The following is a 12,995-nucleotide window of genomic DNA, read 5'->3' as shown; positions in this document are numbered from 1 at the left end:
GACATGACTTTTTGAAAAGCCTACAGTATAAGCAAAAAAAAGCCTGGAAGGACACACCAAAACTTTTATTTTTGGAAGGTTTAAGTATGTCTTTTTTTTTTTTGGCTGGTTTGCATTTTCTAAATGTTATATGTGCATGCACTGCTTACTTAATTTGGATTAAAGGTAAAATAAAGATGGGGTGCCTTTTTTTAACGATCCACATCAATCTTAAATCATGTGATTAGTCTTCCTTCTTAACTGCAACAAAACTACATCTTAAACAGCACAAATAACTGCATAATACCAACAAGAGAAGCCAAAAAACTTCAAGGACAACAACAAGGAAAAAGTTTTCTTCGGAAAGCAATAAGGTTGTTAAAGTTAACACCAAAACCACTTAGGTGAAGATGACTAGGTTTAAAGGATTAATATAAAGAATGAAAGTGTACTATGAATAGTCACATCATTTTCAGAATACAGAATTTTAGTAAGAGGGCTAGGGGAAAAATTTCATTTAACATATATTCTATTAAACTATTCCTAAATGTTATTCTGGACTAGCCAGAAAAGCCTAAGCCTGGTTCAATGAATTCCCAAACAGCTGTCAGTTCTGAAATCAACTCAAAAGCCAAAAGTTAATCTAAATGGGGAAACAGGAAGAATATTTCAGACTGGTGAAATTGGAATCACATGAGGTAGAAAGAAAAAATCCAGATAGCCTCTAATCTGTTATGGTTACCTCTTAAAAACAGCTACGCATTCTCACTGGAAAAAAATTTTTTAAAGATATAGTTCTTCCAAATTTTGATTATAGCCCCATCATTCACAACACAGCAGCCTATACCCTCAAAAGCTAACTTGACTCACTTCATCACAGCCAAACCTATTTTAAGGCTGTTTTTTCAACTTAACTATGAAAACTCCTTACTGAACCCCTACTAGACAGGCTGTAGTTATGCTATTTACAATTAGAAGCAAAATACTGTGTTGCTTATTATAATACCCAGTCTTTAAGAACACAGAGCAAAAGTTTCCTTCCAAACTTCCTAAATCCCTCTCCCTTCCCCAGAAGTAACGAATGTTTCACATGTATCTTTCCAGATATTTCTCTATACCTTTACATAGCAGAATATAAATTTCACTAATACATGAGCTGGTGAAAAGTACTAAAGAGTATGTAGAGGGGGAGAGCTTGGAGGGCTAAGTGAGGGAAAACAACACTGAGGTGGTAGCTTTTGAGTAAGAACCTAAATGAATTGAGGAACCTAACCTTATGAAAGTCAGGGGGAAGAAAATTCCAAGGAAAGATTTTGAGGTAGGAATATCTAGTGTGTTCAAGACACAGTAAGGCAGCCAGTGTGGCTGGAGAAGAGTACACTATTAGTAAGGGAGGAGGAGCACCACAGATCATGTAGGGTGCCTTGTAAATCACAGTAAAATTTTGACTTTAACACTGAAATAGGCAGCTATTAGCTGAGTTTCAAGCAGAAACTCTTTCAGGCAATGTATTTCACATATTACTATTATTATTATTTTTTCTTGTGAGGAAGATTAGCCCTGAGCTAACATCTGTTGCCAATCCTCCTCTTTTTGCTGAGGAAGACTGGCCCTGCACTAACATCCATGCCCATCTTTCTCTACTTTGTATGTGGGATGCCGGTCACAGCATGGCTTGATAAGCGGTGCATAGGTCCACAGCGGGGATCCAAACCTGCAAACCCCAGGCCGCCGAAGCAGAGCGCACGAACTCAACCACTACGCCACCGGGCCAGCCCCACACATTACATTTTAATAGGATCAATCCAGCTACCACAAACTGGTGAGGAGTGGGAAAAGAAACACAAATCTATTGCAGTAAAGGACAAGAGACAACAATGCTTGACACTGGACTAAGCGATGGCAGTATGGGTGGTGAATTCTTGCTATATTTTATTTTTTTGTTTTGGATGTTTTTACTTATCTTATGGGAAGAACGGGAAAGCATACAAATGGGAAGAGTTTGATAAAGTCAGTTATAACAATGAGATACAGAAGGACCTCTGCTCTAGAAGGAGCCTATAAAATAACAAGAAAGAAAGCTATTTTGTTTGGTTAGTATGTTTCTTCCATGAGGCAGTATAATGGACAACTTTTCAAAGTTTCTGCCATAATTATGGTTGGGGAATAACGAGCTGATTCTTCCTTTTGTTCCTGAAGCCCCTAATAGGCCCTGAGTGCATCTCGGCGAAGGGCGAGACCTCTCCAGGGACCGGGACACCGGCGGTGGCCACCGCTGCGGCCCGGCGTGGGCGCGCCGACACAGATGCCACCGGAGCTCTCCCCGAGGCCTGCCAGCCCAGGGTCTCTCTTGCTATATTTTAAAGGAATAGCTGACAGGATTTTCTGCAAGCCCAAAGGCGAGGTATGAGAGGATAAAAAGAGTCAAGGATGGCTAACCTAAGTCTGACCTAAATGACATGAAAACTGGAGTTTCAGTAACTGAAACGGGCAACGTTGCAGAAGAAACCGGTTTGAGAGAATAGCAGGAGCCCAATTTTGGACTTTTAAGTTGATATACTAACATTTAAGGGAGTTGTCAGGTAGGTAACTAGATAAATGGGTATGTCATTCAAAAGAGAAGTCCAGGCTAGTGATGTAAGTCTAGGAATCAGCTTATAGATGCTATATAAAATCACATGACTGAATGAAATACTCCAGGGAGTGTGAACAGAAAAGGGAAGTAGAAGGACAGAACCAGAGAGCACTCCAACACAGTGGGAAAAGAAGAGCCAAAAAAACACAAAATGCTGGAAACTAAGTAAAAAAAGTTTCAAGGAGGAAGTGGCTCAACTGGTTAAATCACACCAGTAGGTCATGTCATGTGTGATGAAGATTGAAAAAGGACCGCTGCATTTAGCAACACACCCCTCGGGTGTGTATTTTTTAAAACCATAAATATAATTATTTTCTTTTTTCCCAACTAAAACTCACCTTTAAAATGTGTTTAACTTCCCTAAAAGAATGTTGACACATCCAAAGATTCTATAAAATTATACCACAAAAGCTACATCTACCTAAATAATTTATTACCTTGGACACTTCTTCATGCCATTTAACATGTTGTGAATTAAACAATAAAATGTATAATGATGATATTTAGTTTAAAACTCTTTAAAAAGAGAAGTCCAAAGCAGTTTTTCTTTTTTTCGCACTTTAACCAAATTAAAGATTTGTTTTTTCAGAATACTTCACATGTCACCAAAGTAGAGACAGTCTAGTATGATTACGAGTTGAAGTCTGCTGGCTTAACTGCCTGGGTTGAATCCACGCTTCACCATTTATTAGGTACATCTAACTTTGGGCAAATTATTTAAATTCTGTGCTTCAATATTCTTATCTCCAAAATGTGAATGATCAGGATTAAATAACACAAAAACGTTAACAATGGTGGACACACGGTAAAGTGTCCAGATTACTACTTCCAAAAGGAAGAAATTCAGGTTCTACCTCTTCATTTTTCCTTTCAAACAGGAAAGCGATTATATCACAGTCAGCCCAACGGGGGTGGTATAGAACTAACTAGTAACTTCCTAGAGCCTGACTAACCTATCTCTTCAAACTAATTACATTTGTTCATTAATACACACAAAGAAAACTCATTTGAAAAACCAGGGCAAGTACCCTCAGGGCTGGCACTACTACTTTCTTCAACAGATAGTGGCCTACTCTAATATGTCTTCTAACTTACTGTCCCACTTGCACTTAGTCCTCACTACTCACATTCCCCACACAACAGCCAGAAGGAAATTCTGGAGAAAGGAGTGGGATCTCTCTAATCTCCAAAGTCCTTCAACAGCTTCTTATTGTGCCCAAGATAATCTAGATCTTAAACATGGCCCTACAAGGACCTGTATATTATGCTTGGTACTTGCCTACCTCTCCAACTTTGTCTCTTATTCTATGCATTCTTGGTGACTATTCCCCAGGACTATTTCTTGCTCTGAGGCTAATTTTTTCCCCCATTACCTGTGCTTTCAGGTATTTTCAGTTCTTTTAAGGTCTCTTCACTGGCAGCGCCCTCCTACTTGCATATTCTAAATCTGGTTCTCCTACTATCATCTCATCCTGTTCTTTTCCTTCACGGATCTAAATTGTGAAAGTACTATTTGTTTACTTTATTTCTCCTCTCTGGTCTGTAACACTCGAGAGGGCAGGAGACACCGTATTTTGTTCATCCCTATATGCCCAAGCCTAAAGGTGGTTTTCAGAATAAGCACTCAAACGTGTAATGAATAAATCTCTCTTTGAATGTTCCATGAGCATCTCAATGTTTAAATTGCTCTTTCTCCTACTCTCGACCCTAACCTGCTCCCTTTGTTTACCCAACATCTATCCCCATCCCAGAAGCTAGAAACCTGGGAGTCATACCTAAGCCCTCACTCTTCATATCAGAGCCACCAGCAAACCCTCCTAAATTTACCGCCTCCTCTCTAATGCCAATACCATTGCTTTTGACCAGGCCAAGCCATTATTCTTCCTTGTATTTTAATATCTTCCTTATTTATCTTCTGCTTCAAATCTCATTCTTCTCTAAGCCATTTCCACAAGGCTAACAGAACGACATTTCTAAAAATGAAAATCTGCTGTCACTCCACACAAGTTTAGAATCTTTCAATAGCTCCCCTTTGGTTTTGGGATAAAATAACTCCTTGGCATGGTATTAATTTTTTATAATCTGGCCTTAACTCTCTAAGATTCAGTTCAGCTCTCCTTCTCTTACAAGCATTTCCTGACCTCTTAAAAGAGACAATTAAGTACCCATTTTTGCATGCTTCTATAGGTTCTGTGCTTACCTCTAATCACATAGTGACATTATCTCATTCATCTGTTTCCCTCACGAGGTTATGAGTCCCTGAAGAACTATTATACCTTTCTGTCGCCCCAAAACTAGAGAAACGTGATCTACAAAATAATGGATTTGTAGAGTTAACAAATAAGGAATAAACTGAGCCTATAGTGAACAGCAGCCACACAATGACAGAGAGCAACAGAGAGATAGAAATAGCTCACATACAACAGAAGGCATCAGTAAAACCTGGACCTATAAAAGCAAAATTCCCATTCCTCTACCAGATAACCTCAGGACATTTTACTTAACTTTCTCCCATTCTGTTTCCTGTTCACTTTAACTAGATTTAGTACTCTTTCAGTATGAGAAAGGGAAGGGGTCAAGTATGTAATCTACCCTAGTATCACAGCACTGAATATGCCTTTAAACATCATTCTGCTTTATCCCTCAGCTCACAATCTATTAAAGCAACTCTAAAGTGAGTTATCAAAGTATTCCACTGTTGTCGGTAAAATACTACAAGTTGCTAAAATTCTTAACTCTTTGGCTATCCACATCCTTACTAATCTCTGCATTATTCTTGTCAATAGACCAGCTTCATTCCTTCCTATCACTCTTGGGAACACACTGGATTCCCCAATTATCTACCTGCGCCACAAGTCATCACTGAAAAAGAGGTCACCCTTAGATCTTTCCTCATTTGAATACAGAGATTAAACCGATTTCCTTACTTTCTGAGGTTAAAAAGCCTGGGGCCAGCCCAGTGGCATGGTGTTTAAGTTCACGTGCTCTGCTTTGGCAGCCCAGGATCGGTTCGGTTCGGATCCCAGGCGCAGCCCTACACGCTGCTCATTAAGTCATGCTGTGGCAGCATCCCACATACAAAACAGAGGAAGACTGGCACAGATGTTAGCTCAGGGTAAATCTTCCTCAAGCAAAAAGAGGAAGACTGGCAACAGATGTTAGCTCAGGGCCAGTCTTCCTCACCAAAAAAAAAGCCTAATTGTCCTTTTCTTTTTTAAAAATCTTCCAGTGAAATAGCATTTTAATATTACAGCATATTTCTTGTAGTTTGACTCATGTTAAATTTTAATGATAAAAACACTCTAACTAGAATACAACCCAAAATTTTTGTCACAAACTCAAGGAAGATTACTCTAAATGACAAAATTTCTAAGTGGTAATAATCTAAAAAGGACCACCTGATATGTCTTTGTCTTGGTGCTAACCATTAAAACAAGCCATTTTCATTCTAAAGTATATGTAAATTTCAGCTGCTCTTTTCAATTATCAAAAATTCTGAATCAGTCCAAGTTAATTAGAGACTCATAATTCTATTACTTTCTAAAAAACTGAGGTGGCCTCCCTTAGGAAACATCTTTTGAGATACACAAAAGCCTTACCCCAAACATTTACAGAAGCTATCATCTACTCCACATCAACTAAACTTAAACGGGTGTACTTCCTAGTCTTTGTAATGAAACCAAGTGGACCTCACACCTCTTACCATCACCCAGGAAGGGTGTGCATCTGTTCCGAAGGCCCCCCTGGCTCCAGGTCATCCTGGCTGCTGCTGCTCCAGGCTGGGCATCCATGTTGCTGCAGCTTGTGGTTTGTGAGGGGTAGTGTACAGGAAAAGCAGGATGGGATTTCAAGGGAAACAGGAGGAAGATGGCTTTCTGGGAAAATGCCATCACCATCATAGGTGTTAAGTAGTACCACACACATTTTATTGCAGCACAGTTTAAAAATTTAACAAATGAAAGATTAAAAATAAAAAAAACAAAAATAAAAAAATTAAAAATACAGACGTCGAGAGATGCTCTAAAACAGTTAAGTTAAAGATCAGGAAAAATAAGGTCACAGACTTAACAGCCAGTAAAATTCTTTCACGTGGGGAAGGGGATGAGGGCAAGGGTGGGGTTGGGAGAGAAAAGGTTTATGTGATCAATCTACTTAAAAATGCTAATGCCTTCACTTTCTCTCCCAAGGTGCAAAACTCCAAAGTCATTCAGGAGGCTGGAGAAATTCTTATGAACATTCAGAAAAACTCGATTTTAATCCGGTTAAAAATCATCAGTGTTATTATCATCATCATCATCACCATCATAAGTATAATAATAATAAATAATAATAGTAACTAGTAACAACAATAAAAAGGAAATCAGCGGAAAGTCAGGAAAAATGTAAAAAAAAAATTGGAGTAACTTACTGTAGCTGAAGATCAAAAAAATCTCACTGTAAAAAAACAAAAATAAAAATAGCCCAGATTAGAAAAACGGGAGGTGCAAAAATGTTAAGTCAGTAAAGTTCATTTCTTTTCTCTTTCCAAAAGCAGTCTCCACAAAAACCGCAAGGGTAAAGTTCTCAGTAGCAGACAAGCAAAGCCCTTTCCACATCATCAATCAATCTTAAAAATACACGAGGAAGTAGAGAGGTCAGTTTATGAGAGGCTAAAAGGTTCCTCCTCCTCTAACCCAACTGCTGCAGAAAAAATAGAAATAGAAATTTTAAAAATTACATCTTAAATCCAGGTCCCGTGTTTGGAAACAATTAAAAAAAAAACACCTGTAAATTTGCTGTAGTGCACACCAAGTTGCGTCATTATCTTTAAAATGTCTTTATAAAATCAGTTTTGGAATGGGAATGTGTGTGTTCTGGAAGGGTGGGGAAGGGAGGTTAAAAATCAAAGCTGAGCTCCAGTGAGTAGGGATGGGGTTCGCCTTGCTGCCCTGTGAAAGGAGAAGGGACAGATTGAGTCAGAGTTCCTCAGAAATGTTGTGCCCTAAACCCCCAAGACAGAAATATCTGTCCATTGCATCTAACACATTTTGGTAATGCATAACATTCCACTGGGATGGGGAGAGCCTCTCATCACCTCTACCAGTGACTGTCCTTACAATGCTTTAACATCAGTAGGTGACTAAAATTAACTAAATACGCCCCTGTATGTCCTTAGAGTCTCAAAAAAAGGTCTACATTCTAACATTCATCTTGATAATCAGCAGTCTGGGCAAAGAAAGTACAGAAAAACCAGGCTGACAGAGATGAAGAAGTGAGCAAATGTCAAACATCAAGAATATGAAGGTAAGGAGATTCATGTGTTCTAAATTTTAAGTCCATGTAGTTTTTCCTATGATATAGATTGAAGAATGGCCTACCATGAAGATACATAGTAGAGATAACATCTATTCTGAAAATCAATGAGTGATCAAACCACATGACCCGATAGGTTCAACAGTAAGGGAGAAAGATGCTTTAAATAAGGAGCACATTATTCCACTCACTGACAGAATGAAAAACCACAGATGAAAGAAAAAAAGATTATGGCAGCTACTGAATATTTAATGTCATAAAACAGGTGAGAAATAAAAGTATGTTTCTTAAGGAACGTGTCCCCATGGCCCCACTGTTTATTAAGTAGTATATATAGCTAATTCCAAGATATGAATTATAAGATCTGATACATAACACCACACTGAATAACTACATGTTGGACTGGCTGTTTCATCAGCAAAAACAAGATCTGCAATTAGATTATAGGTCTCTGAGTAAATAAGAATGAAGTGGTTGCACTCACACTTCAATATTCAGCCATGATATTTTATTTTCCTTTACAAATGTCAGTAAAATGAAAAATCTTAAGCTGAGCTTTTTAAAAGTGTTCCTTGAGTCAATTACGTATGAATGATGACAACAGAATAGGTATTATAACTCTAAAATTTTAATTTTAAATTTTTAAAAATTTAAATACAGGGGTCAGCCCCATGCCTTAGAAGTTAAGTTCCGCATGCTCCACTTGGGCAGGCCAGGTTTGCAGGTTCAGACCCCAGGCGTGGACCTACACCACTTGTCAGTCATGCTGTGGCGGCAACTCACATACAAAATAGAAGACTGGCACTGATGTTAGCTCAAGGCAAATCTTCCTCAAGCAAAATGAGGAAGATTAGCAATGGATATTAGCTCAGGGCGAATCTTCCTCAGCAAAAAAAATAAAATAAAATAAACGCAGACCAATTTAGGCATGACATATAAGTTACTTTTACACTTGGATTGATGTGTTAAATTGTACAAATGTGTAACTGAAGAAAAGGTCATAGAAAACGTACAATCATTTGAATGTTATCTTCTTCAAGTCAGCGTTTGTGATGTATCGTTATGGTGAAACATTCAATTTTCTTATTTGGAGTCACAGCCTGAAACCAGTACTCAAAATTTTCAGGATATATTACATAACTTCGTGGCTCATCTACAAACAAATTCTCTGCACTTGTCACAAGACAGTAAGCTTAAAAAAAGGCAATTACCATGAAAAGAAAGCATTTATATCTTTCAAAGTGAAGATGTTTCTTAAAAAGAGTCAGTTAATATGAAAAGCATTTACATCTTTCTGGGCCGGCCCCCGTGGCTTAGCGGTTTTAAGTGCACGCGCTCCGCTGCTGGCGGCCGGGGTTCAGATCCCGGGCGCACAATGACGTGCCACTTTTCCAGCCATGCTGAGGCCGCGTCCCACATACAGCAACTAGAAGGATGTGCAACTATGACATACAACTATCTACTGGGGCTTTGGGAGAAAAAATAAATAAATAAAATTAAAAAAAAAAAAAAGAAAAGCATTTACATCTTTCAAAGTGAAGATGTCTCCCAAGACGTTACGTTAAATTGATGAGCTATCACTCATAAACAAAGACCAAACAACTTTAGCACCTAACTGTAAAGCTTTGCAATCAACAGCATACTTAGATTAAACTGTCAAATCTCTGGGAGGTTCCGATTCCTCCTCGAAAGGGGTATTCTCAAAGCGAGGTCTGCCAACCAGCATCACTTGGCACTTAATTAGAAATGCAAATTCTTGGGGCACAACCCAGACTCAATCAGAAACTGGTGGAGAGCCCAGCAATCTGTTTTAAATAGCCCTCTTGCTGATTCTGATGTCAGCTCATGTTCAAGAACCACTGTGAAGAGTTTAAGATTGATATAAAATAAATCCAAGAACATTATAACCTATCATAATAAACGCACCAAGAGGATAAAAAAATCCTATAGTAATCCTTCTTCCCTTTATAAATCCCAAATTTCCAATATCTAAGAAAATCCATGTAGTTATGCTACATCTAATAGCTCTGGTTCTCACCATGGTCAACTCTCTAGTAAACCTAATACGTACAAAACCATAATCTTCCCTGATCCCAATGAGAATGAATGAGTATACATATAAAGTATGAGCAAATACTATTCCCCAAAAACTACTACTAATAAAATTACTTGAAGACTAAAATACTGATATTAAGGCAGTTAACAAAAATTACTATTATAAAAAAACTGCTTTTAATAATAAAATTATTTCTGTATACTTTTCAGCCACCCAGCAACAAATAACTTGAGTTATAGAAATCAGCAGTTAACAAAGGTAACAAGTCTAAACCCCCTCATAAGTATAAAACTGAAACCCAGAAAGTTTAACTGATTTGCCTGACACAGCTAATAACCAGCAGGGGCTAAAATCCAGTTCTCTAACTCCTAGGCCAAAATTCTTTCAACTGTCACACTCCCCAATTTACATCCCACACATTCACCAGTTAATATAATTAATCTTAAAGATTAGAATAACTAGCTGTTTTGGAGTTTATTCCTTGCTTGTTTCTAACAGCAATTCCATCCAAAACAAAGGTCGCATACTATGTGAAACCCTCTAGAGACCTAATGACAAATACATGGTATGTTTAATTCTCTACAGAAGGAATAGCAAACAGGACACCAAGCATTCCCCTGGCATGAGTATGGGAAACACACAAAAAGGTCAGAAGACGTGCAACTTAAGTCATCCTACTTAAATCCTTCCTCTCCAGCCAACATGAAAATGTTACTAATGCCCACCTATTTGAAAACACATCTAGAATTGTTTCAGATATTAATCCTGTGGCCACATCATTCCAGATGAATATTACCTCAAAGGAACTGTTACCTTGGTACATGCCGATCTCAAGGAACCCATAATTCTAACACCTTAAGGCAAAAAAAAGTGCCCTTCAAATAATTTCAACTCTTATCAATAATTGTTCTTAAACATTAATTCCTTACATTTCTCTTTATTTGCCAGCAATATTTTTATTAAGTCTATGATCTCCTGAATTAACCAATCACTGCTCTTACCTCATTTCTAACAGTTCTGCAGAGGGATAAACTTTAATTTTAAGCCCATATAATAATATATATGTTTAGGCTTAAAAAAATATAAAGGCAACGCCTTTAATCCCCATCACAGTATCTACACGGTGAGGGATCAACAAATGCATAGCTATCTATAATAAGACTACTTTTATTTTCTATCAAGTAGACTTGTTTCCTAAGGGATGAATTTATCCTGCAGTGTTGGTTTAAACTGTGCTTAATAACATAAGTTTTTGTGAGAATTAACACACTAAGAAAAATAAAATCAATGAAATCTTACACCAGGATAAAAAAAGCCATTTCTCAGAAAAGTGAAAGGGGTGCTATTTAGAAACCTATGTAATTTTTATAAGCTTAGCAAAAATTTTTAATCATGTTTCAGGACCTTGCAAATACTAGGCACTATAATACGTGCCTAAAACTATTTAGTCATGCATTTTTGTTAAAGTTTAGATGGTCTGGAAAATTAATATGAGAATACCCTGAAAGTCAAATTTTAAGTTTATCAGGACGTTACATTAACAACAAACGCAATTCTCGTAAATATTTTTCCCAAGTGCAGTTTGGGAATTTCCAGTTACCGCTAGTGGTTGCTGTAACTAGGACCTCGTAAACATCCAGATAATATACTACTTTTAGCACCTAGTATTCCAATAGGTGGGTAAAACCACTTGACTATCGTATGTGATCAAATTCCTTACCAGTTTCACTGATTTAATACGACCCTGGCAACCAACACTCTTACGCCTCAGTTTGTCTGAGAAAGACAGTAATACCTACCTCAAGCAAAGTTCCACTAACTTATATATTTCAAGTGATTTGTAACCTGCAGATAAAAAGTAAGCCAGCTTTAATTATTACTGTTAATATGTAAATGAGATTACAATATTTTTTAAAAATAGAATTGAAAATAACCATTTCGAGGTCCATCTTTTGCTCAGGGAGGAATAAAATAAAAAGCAACAAAATGTTAAATCTATTGTTATAATATTCGTTATTCTTACGCCCTGCGGTACGCTCCAGGATTTACAGGCCTGCGGCACAATATGTACTCTGCAACCCTCCCCCAACCCCCGCCCAATTTTTAAATTTAACAGGAAACAGCGGTACTACATTAACTTCAACTATATCAATGCGCATCTCGATCTTTCCTTCCACGATCTCTCTTGGAGTCCTCATGGTTTTAGAAAAGGAAAGGAAAGCAGCCGTTAACACAGGGAGCGAAAAAGAAAAAGGACGTTTTCCCTGCGGATCGTGGCCTAGAGGACACTAGGCTAAATCTACGCAAGCGCTGAGACCTACAAAACTCTCTCCAGCATAAGACACAATCCCCCAGTGCCAACAGAATAAACCGGGGCCTGGTTACTCTACCGAGGGGAAGGTTCCCTCGTCTCCTCTCCCGCACACTCTCGCGCTCCCCGAGGAACCCAACGCCTCCCTTGCTTCCGCCCCGTCTACTTACCAGGAGGGGGAAGGGAGAAGAGATTCGATTCTGAATCTCCTACCCCCGGGTTCTACGTGAAGAAGCCGACTGCTGCTCGAGGTCGGCAACGCGGCCGCAACCGGTTCGTCTCTTCACAAAATGGCCCCCGAGCCTCCTCTGCCGCCGAGGAGAAGGCCTAGCCCCCGCCCCACTTCTAGGAATCTTCCTATTGGCTGCGACTTTTCTCGCTCCCGCTTCTAATTAGACAGTTCTACCGCTCTTCACGATTCTGCCCAATCACAACCAGTAGTGGGTTAGACTAAGCAAGAGAATTTCCACATGCGTGAGAGAAGCTAGTTTGTAACTGGTTGTTTTTCCTGTCATTTATCGCCTGAGAAATGCTTATTGGCCACTGTACCTGACGAAGCGCTGGGTAGAAGCTCGCCTTTGTATCGCGCACCACTTCACATCCGGGTATCTGGAAGGTCTGATTGGCGGCCACGGTGTCCTATCTCTGCTCTTTAGAGTGCCTGCTAGAAGGCTCGCCCAGATCTCGGAATTCCCGCGGCGCGGGGGCGGGGAAGGAGTCAG

General features: G+C 38.8%; 1 protein-coding gene across 9 annotated transcripts in view; it reads right to left on the bottom strand.

Annotated features, from left to right (window-relative positions):
• HNRNPC (heterogeneous nuclear ribonucleoprotein C) overlaps positions 1-12,564 on the bottom strand; it is a 55,541-nt gene extending 42,977 nt beyond the window's left edge. For 2 of the 9 annotated variants that reach the window (XM_058541029.1, XM_058541031.1), the window contains exons 1-3: positions 12,444-12,564; positions 11,762-11,807; positions 7,023-7,048 (exon numbers count right to left, since the gene is read on the bottom strand). The gene's annotated coding sequence lies outside the window, so the exon portion shown is untranslated. Of the gene's footprint in view, positions 1-4,814; positions 4,924-6,317; positions 6,905-7,022; positions 7,049-11,761; positions 11,808-12,443 lie in introns of those variants that run through there. The other 7 variants (XM_058541022.1, XM_058541030.1, XM_058541023.1 and 4 more) reach the window with 6 other exon arrangements.
• Positions 12,565-12,995: the final 431 nt, after the last annotated feature.

Source organism: Diceros bicornis, chromosome 5, assembly GCF_020826845.1.
Source record: "Diceros bicornis minor isolate mBicDic1 chromosome 5, mDicBic1.mat.cur, whole genome shotgun sequence".
Classification (NCBI taxonomy): domain Eukaryota; kingdom Metazoa; phylum Chordata; class Mammalia; order Perissodactyla; family Rhinocerotidae; genus Diceros; species Diceros bicornis.
The sequence above is the reverse complement of the archived record's forward strand: the minus strand, read 5'-3'. Positions and strand labels throughout refer to the sequence as shown.